Genomic DNA, 20,135 nt, shown 5'->3' on the forward strand with positions numbered 1-20,135 from the left:
GCCCCTGACACAGACGAGAATGATTGTTGCCTCCTGCCCTGACTGCAGTACAACGACTCTCCTGCTTAATGAGGACTTGACTCAGCAGCCGCCGTGAATCATCCCTAGGCTGGCAGAGGCGGGAGGAGGATTTAACCCCCTCCCACCCCACTTCATGTCCGCGTCTCATTCGCCTCAGTCTGCCTGGCACGACCACCGCTGACAGGGCTCATCAGGATGTTAAGAACTACTTAGCCTTGTTTTTAAAAGAAAAGGGGGAGGTTGGGGGATCACCGCATAACATAGTGAGCAAAGTGATTTATGTTTTGAACTGGCTTAACCCTAAGCACTCTTTCTCAGATAACAAACCTCTTTACTTTCACTTTTCAAAGAACACGGCACACTTTGCCGATGTTGACATTTCTGTCTCTGTTTTTGATCCTAAGACTTCCCAGTGGGACAATTCCTATTGGTTACTAACCTGGGGACGAGGGTATGCGTGTGTTGTTTCAGGTTCATCGAAACCACAGTGGGTTCCTGCGAAGTGGGTAAAACCTCACCTGAAAAATGATACTTCTTCTGCTGGCACTTGCATTTTGCCCGCTACGGCTCTTGTGACTCATCTGATTCCTAAGTATCTACAGCATCAAATGTGTATCTCCCTGAAATCAGCTGGTGATCCCTTCAAGACATGCTTCATAGGGATCCCCCTGGACCCAGAGAACATCAGAGACTGAAAGGGTACTATGGACAGTTAAGGGGAACATGTAGGAGTTTTCAGCAGTATGGTTCTTGTGCATGTGTGTGTGATAAGCAGCAAAATTATACCTGGCCATCCCTGAAAAATAGTTGTAGATTAAGAGCTATATTAAAGGCTTTAAATAAACTAACTACACAGAAACCACAGGAAATAAATCTCTTGTGGAGCGTTCCCCCTGGAATAAAAGAGAATATCACTCATCTCCCACATTGTAGTCTTGTGAGCTCCCCACAACTTTATAATGCTACAGGAGCTTTTATATTTGGAGGTTTAGAGTATTATATAGAAAACGCGCCTTGGGATTCCCCTAAGTGGGAACGATTCACTAATGTATCAGGGCATTCTCATTATTGGAATTTATCAAAAACAGAACAGGGGCCCCTTGAAGTACAAATTGAGGGAGCGAACTCATTACCCCCTGGAGTATTCTTGATATGTGAAGATAAGGTATACAGCTCTATCCCATGGCATCCTATAGGAGGATCTTGTTACTTAGGCCAATTAGCACTAGTGTCCACACCATACCTTAATTTCTCCAGAAGCCCTAGGAAAACAAGGAGCATTCCTCTGGCATCCAACTGTAATAAAAATGTTAAATTTCTATCAGTATCAGAAACAGTAGCCACATCCTTTTTCACACCAGGGTAATGGCATCTATTAACTATAATACCATGAAAAAACTTGCATGTTGGGCAAAAGCTCAGGCTGACATTACGTCCATGACTTTAATAGATATAATTACGGATGTACAGAGCATTCGCAAGGTTACGCTACAAAATAGAGCAGCAATAGATTTCTTGCTTTTATTACATAATCATGGTTGTGAGGAATTTGAAGGCATGTGTTGCTTTAATATTTCAGATAATAGTGCTTCAGTCTATGCTAAAATCAAAAAATTACAAGAAAATCTTGATAAAATAACTGTACGTGAAGATTTCTTTAAGGATTGGTTAAAATCTTTAGGATTACCTGCTTGGCTTTTGGCAATTGTAAAACCTATAATTGTAATTTGCTTTATACTTGTTATATTCTTGTTGTTTGGACCATGCATCCTTTTGTGTTGTCAGAGATCTCTAGAAAACATGCTCTCCCAGGCCTTTAAACGAAAAGGGGGAGATGTTGTGTTCTATATGTTCCAGGCTAAGAGCTTTGAAGGGTTAACACAGAAATAGTTATGTGCTTTAAGGAGCAAGATGTACTTCAGAGCTTAGATAAGGGAGTAGCTGCATGTCTGAGCTAACGAGGTGTATTCCCAGGCTCAGATAGATAGCGCATTCTGAGATAATTACCTTCTGCACTCTGTTTATCAAATCACTGTTTGGTTCTCAAAACAATCACCTAAGACATACACAAGGATATGCATGTGAAAAAAATGCTTGCTAAAACGCTTATGTAATTGGTTACGAACCAGCTTATGCATCATATTGATGTCGGCCTGAGTTCCCTCCACCGGACTCAGCAAATACCCAATCCTTATCTAAGAAATTTTATATCAAGATATTTTCCAATTTTAATGCTTCTCCTTTTTTCCTAGATACATTAATTTTCTTGGTGTAGAAGCTTTTCAGTTTCAGGTAATCAAAATTATTTCTTTTAACTTTTGTAATTGCACCTATCCTTTAGTTAAGAGAGCATCTATTCATAGATGTGAAAGGTATATGATCTATTTCTCTTTCAAGTTTTTATAGTAGAATCTTTAGCATTCAGGTCACATATTCATTTAGAATTTATTGTGGAACATGATATAAGCTGTTGATCTAAGCCATATTGAGTTCTAGTTTTTATTCCAACTTTTTTTCCTTTTCCTAGGTAATTTATACTTTTGTGTTTATTCAATATTTGGTCATTGAGTTCCATTCTTTCTGATTCTTCCTTGTCTAGCTGGTCTACTTTTCTGTCTGTGTGTGGTTTTGTTGATACTGCTTTATAATATAAAGTCTGGAAATGTTTTCCCCCCTCTTCATTTCTATCTTTTTTGAATTATTTCTCTTGATTTTCTTAATCTTTTGTTCCTCTAAATGAGTTTTATTTTTATTTTTATGGGCTTAGCATATTATTCCTTTGGTAGTTTATTTGGTATAGCATTAAAACTGTAAACAAACTCTGGTAGTGCTGTCATTTTCATTATGTTGGCATTGCCCAGCCATAAATATTGAATATTCCCTCTAGCTCTTTTTTTTTTCTTTAAGGAAGGTTCTTTAATTTTGTAGTTGATTCTATTCAAGTATTGAGGATGATTTGGGAAATTGACTTTCAAATATTTTGTGCATTTTGTAATTACTATTTTTATAATTACCTTTTCCATTATTCTCCCTTGAAGTTTGTTATTAGAAATAGAAATTCTCTTGAGTTTTGTGAGTTTATTTTGTAACCTACAAAAATGTTGAAGTTCAGTTGTTCCAATTAGTTTTTCTTTTCTTTTTTAACTGATTTTCTGTTTTTTTCTAACTAAACTATCATGTCATTATTCTTTATTAGCCCATTAAAATAGTAATAAAATTTATTTGGAGGAGAAAAAAAAAGTCTAGAATATCAAGAGAATATCAGCCCCATTTCCAGCCCCAGTCCTCACAGCATTCATTCAGGGAGACAACTCTGGCAGAGAAGGGGGTCAGCCAACCCTACCAACTGCCATACATAGGGCAAGCAAGCCAGGCTAGCTGAAGCAACCAGGCATTGTGGGGCAGAAAAAAGAGGTAACATATACAGATCAGGTCAGGCTACCACTACCACCATCCCTTTGAGCTCTATCTCTTCCCAGAGAGACAGCCCAGACCTCTGAGCCCAAGAGCCTTGGTAAGAGCCAGGCTTCCAGGCCTGTGCTCTCAACTATCCTCCTGGGAAGCAAACCCTGGAAAGATGCAGCCTGGCAGGGTCTATGGACACAGCTCCTGAGGATCAAGAAAATAACATTTTTGCCATCAGAGCTCCTTGATTGTCAAGTATGTTGGGAGCCAGGATCTCTAAGCTGTTTGACACAGTCGAGGCAAGAAGATTCAGGGCAGTCACACTGCCTGATGGAACAACATTTCCTTCTTCAATATATATAGGGATTCCATGTATACCCATATTTATAGGTCTATTATTGATTGCAAAACTTACTCATCCTAATAGTGGAATGACTATAAAGGAAGGATTTCAGAGAAATTCCTTGAATAAAACAGATTGTGAACTCTGTCTAAATTTAACAGGACTGCCTATCCCTGAGACATACAAAAGGCTTCAGCATTATGAAATCTTTGGAAGACACAGCACTGGGAGTTCCAGGGAGATGTCAGAATATATATAGGGAAACCAGATACAAGATGGGTCAGATAGAATTCCAGGGAAATTAACAGTTTTGCCCCCCTTATCATACACAGGAATATATGATAAAGATGGTGAGAGAATAGTTAGTATAGGTAACCAATATGTGAACTCTAACAGCATTAGTTTATTGGCAAAGAATAAAAAGTCATAGAAACCATAGCGTCTACCAACAAGGGCTGAAAGGAAAATTAGTTATTGAAGGAGTCAACAGACAGGTGGACAAGCATAGCTACCCTCACTATAGGTTGTTAAGGGAGCATATCGAAAACATTACATATGCGGTACAAAAACATAAAAGCATTCCATCAAACAAATTATATCAAAGATTATTCTAAGGAAAGTTCTGTTTAATCAATAACTTTACTATGCAGCAACAAACTAGGCAACAGGCAGGTTGAGGTCATCACGGTATGAGCAGGGACAAGAAAATTAATTACATGATTGATAATCACACTTGTAACCACTACATGATCAAACTTGTAACCATATGAACTATGTGATTAATGATGAAAATTGTATACTTTTGTAACCAAGGAAATGATTTTAATTTGCTTGTTTCATATGATTCTAAGACTATAAAAATAAATCTAAGCAGCTGACAGTCAGTCAACCTGCTCCTGCCTTTACCCACTTGTTGACTCAACTCATTTTGCCGACTCTATCCCTCCTGTCAAGTTCCAAGGACCCTGCAGAGGCTGGACCCCCGCACAAGTAGAGATACAGGAACTGATTTGAAATGACATTCAAGAAGTATTCCCATTTGCTTTGTTACTGTATCATAGGGACCCTTTGTAATATGAGCTTCTTAAGAGTCGGGACTGGCTGATCTTCCCAAGTTTTAGTACAGTACTTTGTACCTAGTAATCTTTGACTTATCCTAGCAAGGATTTGCTTTTTTTATTCATTCATTCACCACCACTAGACTTTCTGCCAAAAGGTTCAGCCCTCATTCCCCCTGCCTGGAAGAAACACACCAAGATAGAGAGAGCTCTACTGAAGCTTCCTGTCTCTTTCCAGTGCCCCCATAAGTGATGCCACTTCTTTGAATCTATCTAGAAAGCCTTCTCTCTCTCTTCTGATTTTCTAATAACTAGGAATGTATTTTTGCCCACTAGATTCTATCTAGATACCTTTCTGGTCTCTTAATCAGTACAATCCAGGAAGATGCAAAAAGAAAGAGACTAAGGCTTAAGTTGGATAAATCAGTAAAACACAGTAAGAAGAGACTGTTAGAATATGGTAGCATTGATGGTCATAGGGGAGTCTAGCACTCAGATTGTTGTTGCTCAGTCAGTTTTGATTCTTCCATGGTTTGAGGTTAGGGTTGTTGTTCACTCATGGTAGCTAGGTGGTGCAGTGGGTAGAGCACCAGCCCTGGAGTCAGGAAGATCCAAGTTCAAATTTGTCTTTCTTTTTTAAAAATTCTTATTTATTTAACGCAGTGGGGTTAAATGACTTGCCCAAGGCCACACAGCTAGGCAATTATTAAGTGTCTGAGGCCGGATTTGAACTCAGGGACTCCTGACTCCAAGGCCAGTGCTGTATCCACTCTGCCACCTGGTTGCCCCCCAAGTTCAAATTTGGCCTCAGACATTTACTAGCTCTGTGTCCTAAGACAAATCACTTTACCCTGACTGCCTCACATCCAGGGCCATTTCCTGATCATCCTGATCTGGCCACTGGACCTAGCTGGCTCTGGAGGAGAAAGTGAGGCTGGTGACTTAGCACTACACCCCTTCTCCATCCCCCTTTTCCACTTAAATCCAATTCATGTGCATGTCATGGCAACACCTTGATTTCATGGTCTTCTTTGGGAACGATGGACAAATATCATCACCATCATTCCTCCTTTGTTCCCATGAACACTTTTAGGTTTTCCCTTTACCCCTATCACCTAACAACCTCTCCTCCTTTAAAGTTCACTCAATCCATAGCTACTACCCAATCAAAATTGTCATATCTATTGTTTACTGACATCCAGCACATTTCCCTTCTTTTCTCAATGTGTTCCATGCCTGACTCTCAGTCAGTGATTAAATATTTGGTAGGCATTCACTATGTGCTAAGTGATAGTGGGGGGGTGGTGGAAAAGATAGAAAACAAGGCAAAATGGGGTCCCTGCTCTCAAGAAGCTTACAATCTAATGCAAAAGATAAGGAAACCAATGTGGGCAATATGCTATATACAGGTATATAGGAAATAATTTTAAAAGGGAAGACTGAGTTAGGAAGTGGAAAAGGCTTTGTAGTATAAATGAGATTTTAGTTGGGATTTAAAGGAAGCCAACAAAGTCTGGAGATGAGGAGGAAGAGTAATCCTATAAAGGGAGACAGCCAGAGAGAATGTCTGGAACGGAGAAATGGAGTATCTTGTTTGTGGAACAACCAGGTGAGTGTTAGAGTTTGTGTCAGAGAGTAAGGTAAAAAGAAAACTGGGAAAGTAGGAGGGGATTAGGTTATGGAGGACTTTGTGAATGCCAAACAAAATGTTGTATTTGAACCTGGAGGTTAATGAATGCGACATGATCCACCCTGTGTTTTAGGAAAATCTCTTTGGTTACCAACTGGAGGGTGGATTGGACTGGGGAGATACTTGAGATAGGCAGTAATGCCCGCAACAGGTATCTCAGGAGTGAGGTGATGAGGTTCTCCCCCAGGGTGGGGGTAGTGTCAGGTGAAAGATGCTGCAAAGGTGAAGTGGGAAGGCCTTGACAACACACTGGAGATGGGGGGGGGCGGGGCAGGGAGAGAGAATGAGGAATCCAATCCAGAATGCCTCATGGGTTGTTTTTCATTTTTCTTTTCTTCTTTCTCTTTCAACTCCAGTCCTCACAGTAGGGGACTTCAATATCTGTTCTAATAATCCTTCAAACACCTTAATCTCCCAGTTCCTGAGCTTCCTCTCCTCCCATGACCCATTCCTCCATCCCACTTTAGCCACACACAAAGATAGTCATCCTCTTTGCCTTGCCATCCAAATGCTAACCCTAATACTTCCATGTGCATGAACTCTGAAATTCCTGTATGTGACTAAAATGGATTGTTATTTCACGTCTCCCTCTACCTCTTCTTGGTTCTCACATCCTCTAAATCCCTTAGTTCATTCCCAGGCTATCACCTCTACACTAGCTATACTCTTGTCTCTTCTTCATCATGACCCCTTTGGTGAGCTAGTTCATCTTTTTCCCCCTCAGGATAGGGGTCACATGGGCATATTTGTAGGCAATAAAAACTCCAGAAAAGGGGTTTTTTTAAATGTTATGATCTACATGTTTATTTTTTATTTTTTTATTTTTTATTTTTTTCATCTTAAAGATTTTATTTATTTTGAGTTTTACAATTTTTCCCTTAATCTTACTTCACTCCCCCCAACCCCCCACAGAAGGCAATTTGCCAGTGTTTACATTGTTCCCATGATACTACATAATAAGATATCAGGTATTTTTTTCTAAATTAAAGCTAATAGTCCTTGGTCTTCTTTAAACTCCACAATTCTTTCTCTGGATACAGATGGTATTCTATATCGCAGATACCCCCAAATTGTCCCTGGTTGTTGCACTGATGGAAGGAGCAAGTCCATCCAGGTTGATCATCACCCCCATGTTGCTGTTAGGGTATACAGTGTTTTTCTGGTTCTGCTCATCTCACTCAGCATCAGTTCATACAAATCCCTGCAGACTTCCCTGAATCCCCATCCCTCCTGGTTTTTAATAGAACAATAGTGTTCTATGACATACATAGACCACAGTTTGCTAAGCCATTCCCCAATGGAAGCACATTTACTTAATTTCTAATTCTTTGCCACCACAAATAGGACTTCTGTGAATACTTTTTTACAAGTGATGTTTGTACCATTTTTCATCATCTCTTCAGGGTATAGAGCCAGTAGTGGTATTGCTGGATCAAAGAGTATGCCCATTTTTGTTACCCTTTGGGCATAGTTCCAAATTTCTCTCAAGAAAGGTTGTTTGAGTTCACAGCTCCAACAGCAATGTATTAGAGTCCAAGATTTCCCACAACCCTTCCAACATTGATAATTATCCTTTCTGGTCATATTGGCCAGTCTGAGAGGTGTGAGGTGGTACCTCGGAGAAGCTTTAATTTGCATTTCTCTAATAAGTAATGATTTAGAGCAATTTTTCATGGATTGCTTTGATTTCCTCATCTGTAAATTGCCTTTGCATATCCTTTGACCACTTGTCAACTGGGGAATGACTTTTTTAAAAACATGACTCGGTTCTCTGTATGTTTTAGAAATGAGTCCTTTGTCAGAAACAGTAGTTGTAAAGATTGTTTCCCAGTTTACTACATTTCTTTTGATCTTGGTTACAGTGGGTTTGTCTGTGCAAAAGCTTTTTAATTTAATGTAATCAAAATCCTCTAGTTTGTGTTTGGTGATGTTCTCCATCTCTTCCTTGGTCATAAACTGCTCCCCTTTCCATAGATCTGACAGGTAAACTACTCCTTGATTTCCTAGCTTGCTTATAATAATTTTTTATGTGTAAATCCTGTATCCATTTTGATCTTATCTTGGCATAGGGTGTGAGGTGTTGATCTAATCCAATTTTCTGCCATACTAACTTCCAATTTTCTTAACAGTTTTTATCGAAGAGAGAGTTTTTATCCCAATAGCTGGACTCTTTGAGTTTATCTATATTATCACTTCCTGCTATTGCACCTAGTCTGTTCCACTGGTCTACCACTCTATTTCTTAGCCAATACCAGACAGTTTTGAGGATTGATCTGGTAGGGCCAGAGAAAATTTTAAGGACCAACTGTGTTGGCATGGGAAAGAAAAACTAGCTGGTGAGGTTGTCCCTATGGCCTTGCAGATGCCCCCCTCCCCCACATTACCCTTTGATTCCCGCAGCCTCCCTAACCCTTTCCCAGCCCAGCCCCCAAAAGGAAAGCTTTTTGGAAGCTTGGCCTCCAGGCCGGGCTGAGAGTCAGAATTGGCCGGAGCTGGGGCCCCTCTCTTTGTCTCCGGCCGTCTCCGAAACACCCTTTCCTAATCAATAAGCAAGTCACTGAGGTAGATTGAATTACTGGCCCCCACTCCCGCCCCCCACCCCCGCCAAAGGTTTGACGACTTTCGCTAGAGCGAAAATGGGGGGCGGGGGATCAGTTCCCCCTCCATCTCGGAATCGCGAAATTTGAGCGAGCTTCTTCCCTTGCCCACAGGCTTAGGCACCAGGCCCGTATCCTCTCGTTCTCATTGGCCAGAGCCACGGAGAGCGAGGCGTGAGGGAGGTGTGGCCATTGGCTGGGTGCGGAGACCAATGGGAGCAGCCTCCGAGGGGAGGCTGCGCCGCATCCCTGCTTCTAGTCAGTCAAAGGGTGACCACGACTGGGCTGAGCTCGTCGGCTCCAGCTGCGAGGAAGGAGCTGGGCCTTGCTGGGCCGCATCTCGGGCTGCCCGATGGAGGTGGCCGAGACTCAAGGACCGTCGACGCGACTGCTCAGACTCGCCCCGGAGGCCTTAGGCCGGTCTTTCAGAGGGCGCGTTCCCGCAGCAGGAGCGGTGAGAAGGGTCGGCAGCTGTTGGGAGGGGGAGCGGGGAGCGATCAGAGAAGAGGGTCGGTGAGAGGGGAGTCGGCTGTAGGAGGAAGAAAAAGGAAGGAGCAGGAGAGGGGAGGGGGCCAGCAGTGGGTCTAGGAGAGTGGGGTGAATGGGACAGGAAAGGGAAGAGAATGGAGGCAGGAGCAGGAGAGGGGAGGCAACAGCAGTGGGAGCAAAAGAAGGGAGGGGGCCAGCTGCAGGGGCAGGAGTGGAGAGTGGAAGGAACAGGAAAAGGGGAGAGGGGGCAGGAGCAGGGAGTCGGGGAGCAGGAAAAGGGGCAAAAGAGGGGAGGGGGCCAGTTCCAGGGGCATGTAAGGGGAAGGGGCCAACCGCAGGAGCAGGAGGGGAGGGGGCAGCTGCAGGAGCAGCAGAGGGGAGGGGGCAGCCGCAGGAGCAGGAGGGGAGGGGGCCACCTGCAGGAGCAGCAGAGGGGAGGGGGCAGCAGGGGGAGGGGCTACCTGCAGGAGCAGCAAAGGGGAGGGGGCTACCTGCAGGAGCAGCAGAGGGGGGAGGCCAGCTTCAGGAGCAGCAGAGGGGAGGGGACCAGCTTCAGGAGCAGGAGAGGAGGGGGCAGCCGCAGGAGTAGCAGAGGGGAGGGGGACAGCTTCAGGAGCAGCAGGGGGAGGGGGCCAGCTTCAGGAGCAGGAGAGGAGGGGGTAGCCGCAGGAGTAGCAGAGGGGAGGGGGCCACCTGCAGGAGCAGGAGGGGAGGGGGCCAGCTTCAGGAGCAGGAGAGGAGGGGGCAGCCGCAGGAGTAGCAGAGGGGAGGGGGCCACCTGCAGGAGCAGCAGAGGGGAGGGGGCCACCTGCAGGAGCAGCAGAGGTGGGGCCAGCTTCAGGATCAGCAGAGGGGAGGGGCCCAACTTCAGGAGCAGCAGAGGGGAGGGGGCCATCTGCAGGAGCAGCAGAGGGGAGGGGGCCAGCTTCAGGAGCAGCAGAGGGGAGGGGGCTACCTGCAGGAGCAGCAGAGGGGAGGGGGCCACCTGCAGGAGCAGCAGAGGTGGGGGGCCAGCTTCAGGAGCAGGAGAGGAGGGAGCAGCCGCAGGAGCAGCAGTGGAGAGGGGGCCAGCTTCAGGAGCAGCAGGGGGAGGGGGCCAGCTTCAGGAGCAGGAGAGGAGGGGGCAGCCGCAGGAGTAGCAGAGGGGAGGGGGCCACCTGCAGGAGCAGCAGAGGGGAAGGGGCCACCTGCAGGAGCAGCAGAGGGGAGGGGCCCAACTTCAGGAGCAGCAGAGGGGAGGGGGCCATCTGCAGGAGCAAAAGAGGGGAGGGGGCCACCTGCAGGAGCAGCAGAGGGGAGGGGGCCAGCTTCAGGAGCAGCAGAGGGGAGGGGGCTACCTGCAGGAGCAGCAGAGGGGAGGGGGCCACCTGCAGGAGCAGCAGAGGTGGGGGCCAGCTTCAGGAGCAGGAGAGGAGGGGGCAGCCGCAGGAGCAGCAGTGGAGAGGGGGCCAGCTTCAGGAGCAGCAGGGGGAGGGGGCCAGCTTCAGGAGCAGGAAAGGAGGGGGCAGCCGCAGGAGTAGCAGAGGGGAGGGGGCCACCTGCAGGAGCAGCAGAGGGGAAGGGGCCACCTGCAGGAGCAGCAGAGGGGAGGGGCCCAACTTCAGGAGCAGCAGAGGGGAGGGGCCATCTGCAGGAGCAAAAGAGGGGAGGGGGCCACCTGCAGGAGCAGCAGAGGGGAGGGGGCCAGCTTCAGGAGCAGCAGAGGGGAGGGGGCTACCTGCAGGAGCAGCAGAGGGGAGGGGGCCACCTGCAGGAGCAGCAGAGGTGGGGGGCCAGCTTCAGGAGCAGGAGAGGAGGGGGCAGCCGCAGGAGCAGCAGTGGAGAGGGGGCCAGCTTCAGGAGCAGCAGGGGGAGGGGGCCAGCTTCAGGAGCAGGAAAGGAGGGGGCAGCCGCAGGAGTAGCAGAGGGGAGGGGGCCACCTGCAGGAGCAGGAGAGGGAGGAGGGCGGGCTCAAGGGAAGGGAGGGGGCGGGGAGAGGGAGGGGGCGGGCTCAGGAGCGGGAGGGGGCGGGCTCAGGAGTGCCGAGGGTAGGGGCGGGGGAGGGGGCGGGGACATGGGGAGAGAGTGGAAAATCGGAATGGGACACAATGTTTTCCTGTTCTTTAAAATCTGCCTTTCTCTTACTGGCCAGTCCTGAAGTCCGAGCCTTGCCGTGATTTTCTCTGTTAGCAATTTGTGATGCAAATATCTGTATGTCTGTGTGTCTTTCTGACCTTCTGGCCCGGCGACTCCCCTTTTGGCTTCGTCACTTCGGACTCTTTGGGTTTTTTTCCTTCAGCTGCCGTGGGGTGGGCTAGACTGGACTGGGCTGGGGGCGGTGGTAGGGCTGGGGCTCGGTTGTACTGGGCTTGTTTGTTCTGTCTCCAGGTGGCTTGTACACCGGACACCTGAACAATGGAGTCACTTGAAAGCCAGCAGTTTGGCGCCCTCTCCCGCCTTGGTCCCCCGGTGGTTTCAGTCTGGGGTCGCCCCTCAGTGCTGTGGGCGGCTCTGCTTTTGTTCCGGGGGCTCCTCCTCGGCTCCTAGTTTACTACTGCTCTCTCTTGGCTCCCCCTCGTCCGCACCCAAAGTGCCTGATCTTTAAACACTAGATTGATCACCATTCTCGCCCTAAATCTAGGATCCTCCTCATAATGCTTGGCAGAGATTTGGTCCCATCTCGGTCTCACAGCTTGTGGATGGTACATTTTTAAAAGACACCTATTTGATCATTTCTCATAGCATATGATAGAGTCAAAAATGTGATTGGAATCATGTTAAAAACTTCTGAAAACACTTTTGCAGTAGTTATAAAAGAATTGACATTTTTATGCCTTTAAAATGAAAAAACAAAAAAGAAATGTCAGCCATTTGGTTCCGTTTGACCTGCTTTTTCCGTGGATTCTTTCTGCCTGGTGGGAGCCAATGTTCAGTAGCTGGTGTGTGCTATTGCAGGCTTGAAGTCACTCTATGTTTCTAACATGTACAAACCATAGTTTACAGCTTAATGAGAAGGAGCCAAACTAGGAAGCCTGGAGGTCAAGGAGATGAAGCTCACTCACTTCCTGGAAGGTTAGGATTGTTTGGGTCACTTCTACCCTACAGGGTTAGGGAATGGGGAAAAATGATGTTCTTAAGCCTCTCAACTATGATTGGTGATTGGTAGGCTGGGCTTGTCCTGCCAGTGGGACTGGTACCAGCCCTGAAAGTCTGTGGTCTTTCTCTGGCGTTTGTGTTTTGCCTTTCAAAGTTCTTCCCCAACTCCAGTCTTTACATCAGAATCAGGACTTGAAAGTCCTCTCTGCCGGAGCACTAGAGTGTGACAGGAACCAGATTCAAGTGGAATTGGGAAATGTTGAACAAAATAAATAAAAATACAGGAGAACATTGGTGATGTTACTATTTGGTTTGCGGCCTCTGCCTGCTGGGATCCTTAGTTAGGAGTTTGACGTCACTACCCGATTCCATTAAAGGTGCGTTTGTTTTGTTTTTGTTTTTGTTTTTTAAAGTTTTTTTTTTCCTGTAAGGGTTAAACTCGGCTTCGCTGGATAAGGTATCTTTAGTTGTAAACCTGTATTTTTTGCCTCTTGGACTGCTGTATTTCATTATCTTTCCTTATTTATAATCCAGGTTTCCAGGTCTTAAATAGTCCTGCCTTTGATTCCTTATGTAAGTGATTACTAGCTCCCACTGTCTGAAAGCCAAGTAGATTACATTTTACCTCTTGCCAAGGGTTCTCTGGTACCCTCAAGAAGGTCTGGGGGTATTGTGTATAGTCTGTCATTAACTCAAGACCTTTTCAGTCCACATTCCCCCAATTTTAGGGATCCCCCAGCACCCTAGTTCCATTTAACCACTTTAGCAGTCCATTAGCTTTTTACAAAATAACATTTACTTCAAAAGTCAAGTCAGAACAAACATATAGATAATAACCTCCCCAGGAGCCCTTAGTTGGGAGAAAGGTGGTGGAGTGATATAACAGTTGAGCTCAATTCCTATATAGCATGAATATTACCAAATTCAAAATCCAATCTCCCTCCCCCCACCTTTGGGCTGATTTCCTAGGGCTTCCCTATTGGGCTAGTGGCACCATTTGACCCAGAATCCTGGCTCCAGGGCCCCTGACTTGAACCTCTGGGTCTGGAATGAAATAGACCCAAGCCCCAAGCCTGTTTCTTAGGACCATAAGCTTAAAAGGAGGGAGAGGTACCTTCCTCTTTCCACTTTAGTTCATGGTCCTTACCCCCAGGTGACTTTTGTCAGGTATTGTGGCTCTAAAACCAAAAGACTAAGGCCACCACAGGATATAAGGTGTCTCCCACTTGGGAACCTCTCTCTTAGGTGATCTGGACATGCCCAAAATTCCCATTTCCAGTAAAATATAATAGGATTACAAAGGAAATCAATGATATAAAAATACAATGTGGAGCTGTGAGCACCTAAAATCTAGTAGTCATTTCAAAGTTGTGTTAAGTGTAAATTGTAACAGCAGAAGTAGGATAGGAAACTATCTAGGATTCTGTTGGTAACAAAGTCACAGGCCTGCTAGTACTGCTGTGATTTGGTTCCTACATTCATAAGTTGAGGAAATGATAAATTGACATAGAATATTGAAAATCATGACATCATTTCCCCCACCCAACTCCCAAACTCTTGTCTTATTCGTGTTCCATGGATTCCAGCTTAAGAAACCCTGATTGTGAGTGTTTGTCACCAGTATATTTCTGTATAACCATAGAATCTTTTATCATTTATTTTTTAGGACACCATGAAAGTCTATTATGTTTGGATTCCATAAATTCCTCACTTTCCCTTTGGACATATAGGTTGTTTGAGACAGTTGTCCCTGGTTTCATATATTCCTCTGTCATATTTAACAAAAATCCTTCCAGTTACATATTACTTTGGATTTTTAACATGAAAAAATGGCTATATGTTATTAAAGGCTTTTTCTATAGTGATAGCATGTTGTAGAGCAGACTCCCCCACACTCTTGAATTTGCAGTCCAAACCAGATTAAAGTATAATTGGGAAATATTTTGCAAAATAAATCAAAATGTAGAGAATGTTCATTTCTGGTTTTCTAAGTCAATATGTGGCAGGACGTGCAAGGACCCTTTCTTTTAGTGGCCCTGTTTCTATTTGAGTTTGCCATCATTGTTGTGGAGGAAAGAAAGACTGCTGGATTTGGAGTCAGGAGAGTCTACGGTTGAATTCTAAGCCTGGCCCCCAGGCTCAGACTTGTGGGGCTTTGGACAAGTCATTGCACCTGTTGGGGCCTTAGCTTTTCCATATGGAAAATGGTAATAATAAATCCTGGTACTATTTGCCTTTCATGGTGCTTTTGAGGATATTTATGATGGGCTTTGGGAACAGGGCATGTTTGCAATTATAAACTTGTCATATAAATATCAGTTATTTATACCCATCATAATTATTTTTATGAATTTTATTTTATTATCTGGACTATTTTCCTAATACACAGCTACCCTTACATCATTGGTATTATTTCTACTTGATTATAGGGTTGAGAGTTTTTTTCTATGACTATATTTTATTTGCCTGTGTTTGTTATATCTAATATTTTTGCATTGATATTCTTTAATACTATTTATTGATCTATAGTTCTCTGTCTGCCTTATCCTCAACAGGTCTGCACATCAGGACCATATTTACCTCATAGATTCAGGGCCAACACCATCTTTTTATTTGATTTTGGACTGTTTTGATATGATTCATTTCTGAACACATATGGTCCTAGCATCATCCCTTTCATCTGGCAGCTCAATAATGATTTACTCAGCTATTCTTTTTGATAGTGTTTTTATATAGGTTATTTATTGCTTATTTTGTCAATTTAGGTATCATCTTTTGTAAATAGTTATCTATATCCTCTGTTTTGTTGCCATTGGTGTATGTAATAGTCTCAATTTTCTTTATATCATCTTCAGACCTTGTTATTTCCCCCTTTCTCTTTTCCAATTTTGATATTTAGGTGGTCTTCTTTTTGAATACATTTGCTAATGATTTCTCCATGTTATTTATCTTTTTAAAACAGCCAGCTCCTTTATTAATTCACTTGAAGTTTTCTTTGGAAAATGTTTTGGTTCATTTCTCCTCTAATTCTAGCAGTTTTCTGTTTTGATGTCATTTTGGTGGTATTGATCTATTCATTTTCAATTTTTAAAAAAATACTAAGTCAACTCAAATACCTCCTATTTTTTTCTCTGGTTATAAAGTAGGCCCTAAGTACTGCTTTAGCTATTCAATAAAGTTGATATTATATAATTGTGGGGTTTTTGTAATTAATTTGATTTTTAACATGCATTTTTGAGGCACATTTTAGTTTCCATAAAGGCCTTCATTTATTAAGTGTGTTTCTCTTTTCAATAGCTTTTTAATTACATAATGATTTTAAAATATGTTTAAAACTTATTTATTTGTTTTGTCCATTTTTGTGAATGATTTGTGTGTATTTGGAAAAAATTATATTCTCTTTCTTCTCTCCATTGAGTTCTATCAAATCTACTTTTTTTAAGCACTCTGTTCACATCTGTAATTGCTTTCTTATTAATCTCTTTTATTTGATTTATCATTGTTAGCAGGATGTTGGAGTTTCCCACTGTTTATTGTATTACAGCATTTTTTTTGTAACTCAATTACATTTTCATTTATAAATTACCTTGCTATGTCATTAGATGCATATATGCCTAATATTGATATCCTCTTCATTGTCAACAATACTTTTTTAATTTTCCTTTACTTTTAGATATTTTTATTTCTATTAAGTTCAAATATTTTGAATAAAAATACAACAAATGAAAAGAAACTAAGCGAAAAGTAATTGTGAATGATTATAATGTAATTCTTAAGTCTTTTACCAGAGAGTGTGTATAAACTTTTCCTAAGGTCTTAACAAAGATGGTTTATGCATTTGCCATCATTCCATTGCTGTTAATATTGTCTGTCTTTTTCTGAGAGGCAGCATGGCAGAGTGAATAGGGAGCTAGTCTTGGATCTAGGAAGACCTGGGTTCAAGGCCTGCCTCTGACTGGTTATGTGGCTGTCAGCAAGCCCTGCGACTTTTTAGTTCTCTAGGGTTTCCTCACAGCAGAGTTCCCTGTTACAGTGAAATGCTATTTCCCATCCCCATCCTGGTCTAGGCTTTCACAGTTGGAAGCGGTGGGCTTGTTCAGCTTTGACTTCTTTCTTCACTCGGTATCACTTTACTTCCTAAGTTTTCCTTGAGGTCAAGGAAGTTTTGGTCTTTGTGTCCCCAAGATGAAATTTGATAATGACAAGTCTTTATATCTCTTAAGTTTTTAAACATTTGTTTCAATTGAATTTTCAAAATTCTTCATGTTTACCATTTTATTATGCAATAATATCTAATTACCTTCATATAATGTCATTTTTTCATTCATTCAGTAAACATGTATTAAGCACTTAATATTTGCCAGACACTGTGCTAAGTGCTAGGGATATGAAAAGAGGCAGTTCCTGCCCTCGAGGAGCTCACAGTCTAATGGGGAAGACAACATGCAAACAAATACATACAAAGCAAGCTCCATACAGGATAAGTAGAAAATAATGGACAGAAGGGAGACACTGGGCCTGAAGAGAGCTTAAGAAAAGCTTCCTTTAGAAAGTGGGGTTTGAGTTGGGACTTCAAGGAAACCAGGGAGGAGAGTAGGCTCAGTGATCCAGGCCTGGGGTTGGGGTGGTGGTGGTGGTGGTGGTGGTGTTGGTGGTGGTGGTGGGAGAGGACAGCCAGAGAAAAGGCCTGGAGCTGAGAGATGGAGTCTTGTTCGTGGAGCAGCCAGGAGGCCGGGGGCACTGGATCAAAGAGTACGTGTCCGGGGAGTAAGATATCAGAAGACTGGAAAGGTAGGAGGGGGCAGGGCATGAAGGGCTTTGATTGCCAATCAGAAGAACATTTGGTATTTGTTCCCAGAGACATTAGGAGCCCCTCAAGTTCATTGGGTGGGGAGGGTTGACGTGATCAGACATGCATTTTAGGAAAATCGATTTAGTGGCTAGATGGAAAATTAGTCAATCATAAAGGACTAAACAGGGTTATAACCTTTATAGTCTAATATAGGGAGATGATAAATGTGTCATCAAGAATCACAGAGAGGGGGCGGCTAGGTGGTGCAGTGGATAGAGCACCGGCCTTGGAGTCAGGAGTACCTGAGTTCAAACCCGGGCTCAGACACATAATAATTACCTAGCTGTGTGGCCTTGGGCAAGCCACTTAACCCCCACTGCCTTACAAAAACTAAAAAAAAAAAAAAAAAAGAATCACAGAGAGACAGGACCTGGGATTTTGATGATCTTAAAAGAAAAAATGAAAAGGGGGGGCAGGGGAAGGGAGAGAAAGAATGGGGAAAATTGAATCATTTAATTGGGGTCTAGACAAATAAGGAGCAAGGGGTGGAAGAAAGGCTGACACTTGAATCTCACTCACCTAAACTAGTCAAAGGAGGGAAGAAGACACACATTTGAATACAAAAATACATTGCACTCAACAGGGAACCAGAAGGAAAAGGGTGGATAAGAGGGTGGGTAGACTAGGGAAGGGGAAGGATTAATCTTAAGGAAAACCAACTGAAAGAAGGGACAAGAAACAGAAAAGTAAAAGACTAGAATGTAGGAAATACAATTAAAAATCATAACTGTAATGTAATGAACTCACCCATATAATAGAAAAAAGAATAGCAAACTGGATTAGAAAACAGCATTCGACAATATATTTTTTATAAAAACATCTGAAATAGAAAGATACACACAGAATTACAAGTAGCTGAAGCATAATCAATTACACTTCCACTGATGTAAAAAAGGAAGGAATTACAATCATGATCCTTGACAAAGCAACAAGTAAAATTGACTAAAAAATCAGGGAAATTACATTTCTCTAAAAGGTGAATTAGTATCAAGACTATATGTCAAATATGACATCTAAATATATATAAATAAGTTAAATGAGTCACAGGGAGAAATAAATAGACTTGAATAGAATTTGAGAAAACATAGATGAGACAGAATTTGAGAGATTATTGAATGAGAATAGAAGGATATATCTCTCTTCAATCAGCTATACTAGTTCCTTCACAAAAAACCCTATATTAGGGCATAAAATTTTTATAAATGCAGAAATATTAAATGCATGTTTTACAGAATTCAAAACAATAAAAAGTATATTCAGCAAAGGATCTTGTTAAATGATTGAAAATTAATTAGACACTAAATGACTTATTCCTAAAGAATAGACAAAGAGCAAATAATATAAACAATTTTATTAAAAATAATCATGTACCAAGATTTTAGAGATGCAGCTATAGCAATCTATAGAGGAAATTTATATCATCAAATACTTATCAGTAAAGGAAAGAAAAAGCAGAAGCAGGCCAAACCAATTGGGCATGCAACTAAAAAACATTTAAAACCCACTAAAAAACCAACAAATTTAAAAATTGCAATTAAACTCCAAAATGGAAAATCTGAAAAATCAATGATGGGATTAATGAAATTCACAACAAAAAAAATGTTCCATTAATAAAACTTGAAGCTTTGGGGGTGAGGGGAAGGGAGAATAATAAGATAGCTAAAACCATTATCTTATTTGACTTTTTTTAAAAAAGAAAGCCTAACTACCAGTATCAAAACTGAAAAGGTAACTAGTAAATAGGAAAAAGAAATATTGTGGTCTATTTTCCTATTATATACCAATAAAACTGGCAATCACAGAACATCTAATGTCCATATTAACAGAACAAATAGGAAATGTAATCCAATCTTAGAAAAAGAAATTGAACAATCTAAATTAATTCCCAAAGGAAAAAAAAGTTAAGATGAATTTACAAGCAAGTTCTTAAACAGTTAAACAATTCTAATATTATATAACCTGGAAAGTAGGAAAAATAAGGAAGTGATCCTAACAAACTCCTAAAATACATTAAGGATCTAAAATCAAGAAGGCTCAAAATGGAGAAAGAAAACTGTGAACCACTGTCCTTTATGAATGTTCATGGAAAAAAATTAGCAAGGAGAATATAGTAGCATATTACTGTACAAAGATTATATGCTTTGACTAGACTGGATTTATATCAGGAATACATGCCTGGGAAACCATAAGTCTAACATATCAATTACAAGAACAACAAACATCTTGATTATATCAATAGATGTAAAAAATAGGTATTGACAAAATAGAACACCCATTCTTCTTTAAAACAAAACACTAAAAAGCATAGGAATAAATGGAAATTTCCTTAATATGATAAGTGGTATCTCTCTATAGTCAAGAAGTCAGTATAATCTATTTAAAAAGTTTTTATTTAAGGCAATGGGGCTAAGTGACTTACCCAGTGTCCCACAGCTAGGCAATTATTAAGTGTCTGAGGTCAAATTTGAACTCAGGTCCTGCTGACTCCAGGACTGGTGCTCCATCCACTGGGCCACCTAGCTTCCCCCAGTACAATCTTTAATGAGGTTATATAAACTAGAAGCCTTTCCCGTGAACTGAGTAGTGAAGCTAGGATATCCATCAC

The 20,135-nt window shown here is 42.4% G+C and overlaps 1 long non-coding RNA gene across 1 annotated transcript in view; it reads left to right on the forward strand.

Annotated features, from left to right (window-relative positions):
• The first annotated feature begins 9,390 nt into the window (after window positions 1-9,390).
• LOC141497734 (uncharacterized) overlaps window positions 9,391-20,135 on the forward strand; it is a 73,787-nt gene continuing 63,042 nt past the window's right edge. Inside the window, exon 1 of the long non-coding RNA XR_012471427.1 lies at window positions 9,391-9,568. This is a non-coding gene — a long non-coding RNA (uncharacterized LOC141497734). The remainder of the gene's footprint in view (window positions 9,569-20,135) is intronic.

Source organism: Macrotis lagotis, chromosome X (assembly GCF_037893015.1).
Source record: "Macrotis lagotis isolate mMagLag1 chromosome X, bilby.v1.9.chrom.fasta, whole genome shotgun sequence".
NCBI lineage: Eukaryota > Metazoa > Chordata > Mammalia > Peramelemorphia > Peramelidae > Macrotis > Macrotis lagotis.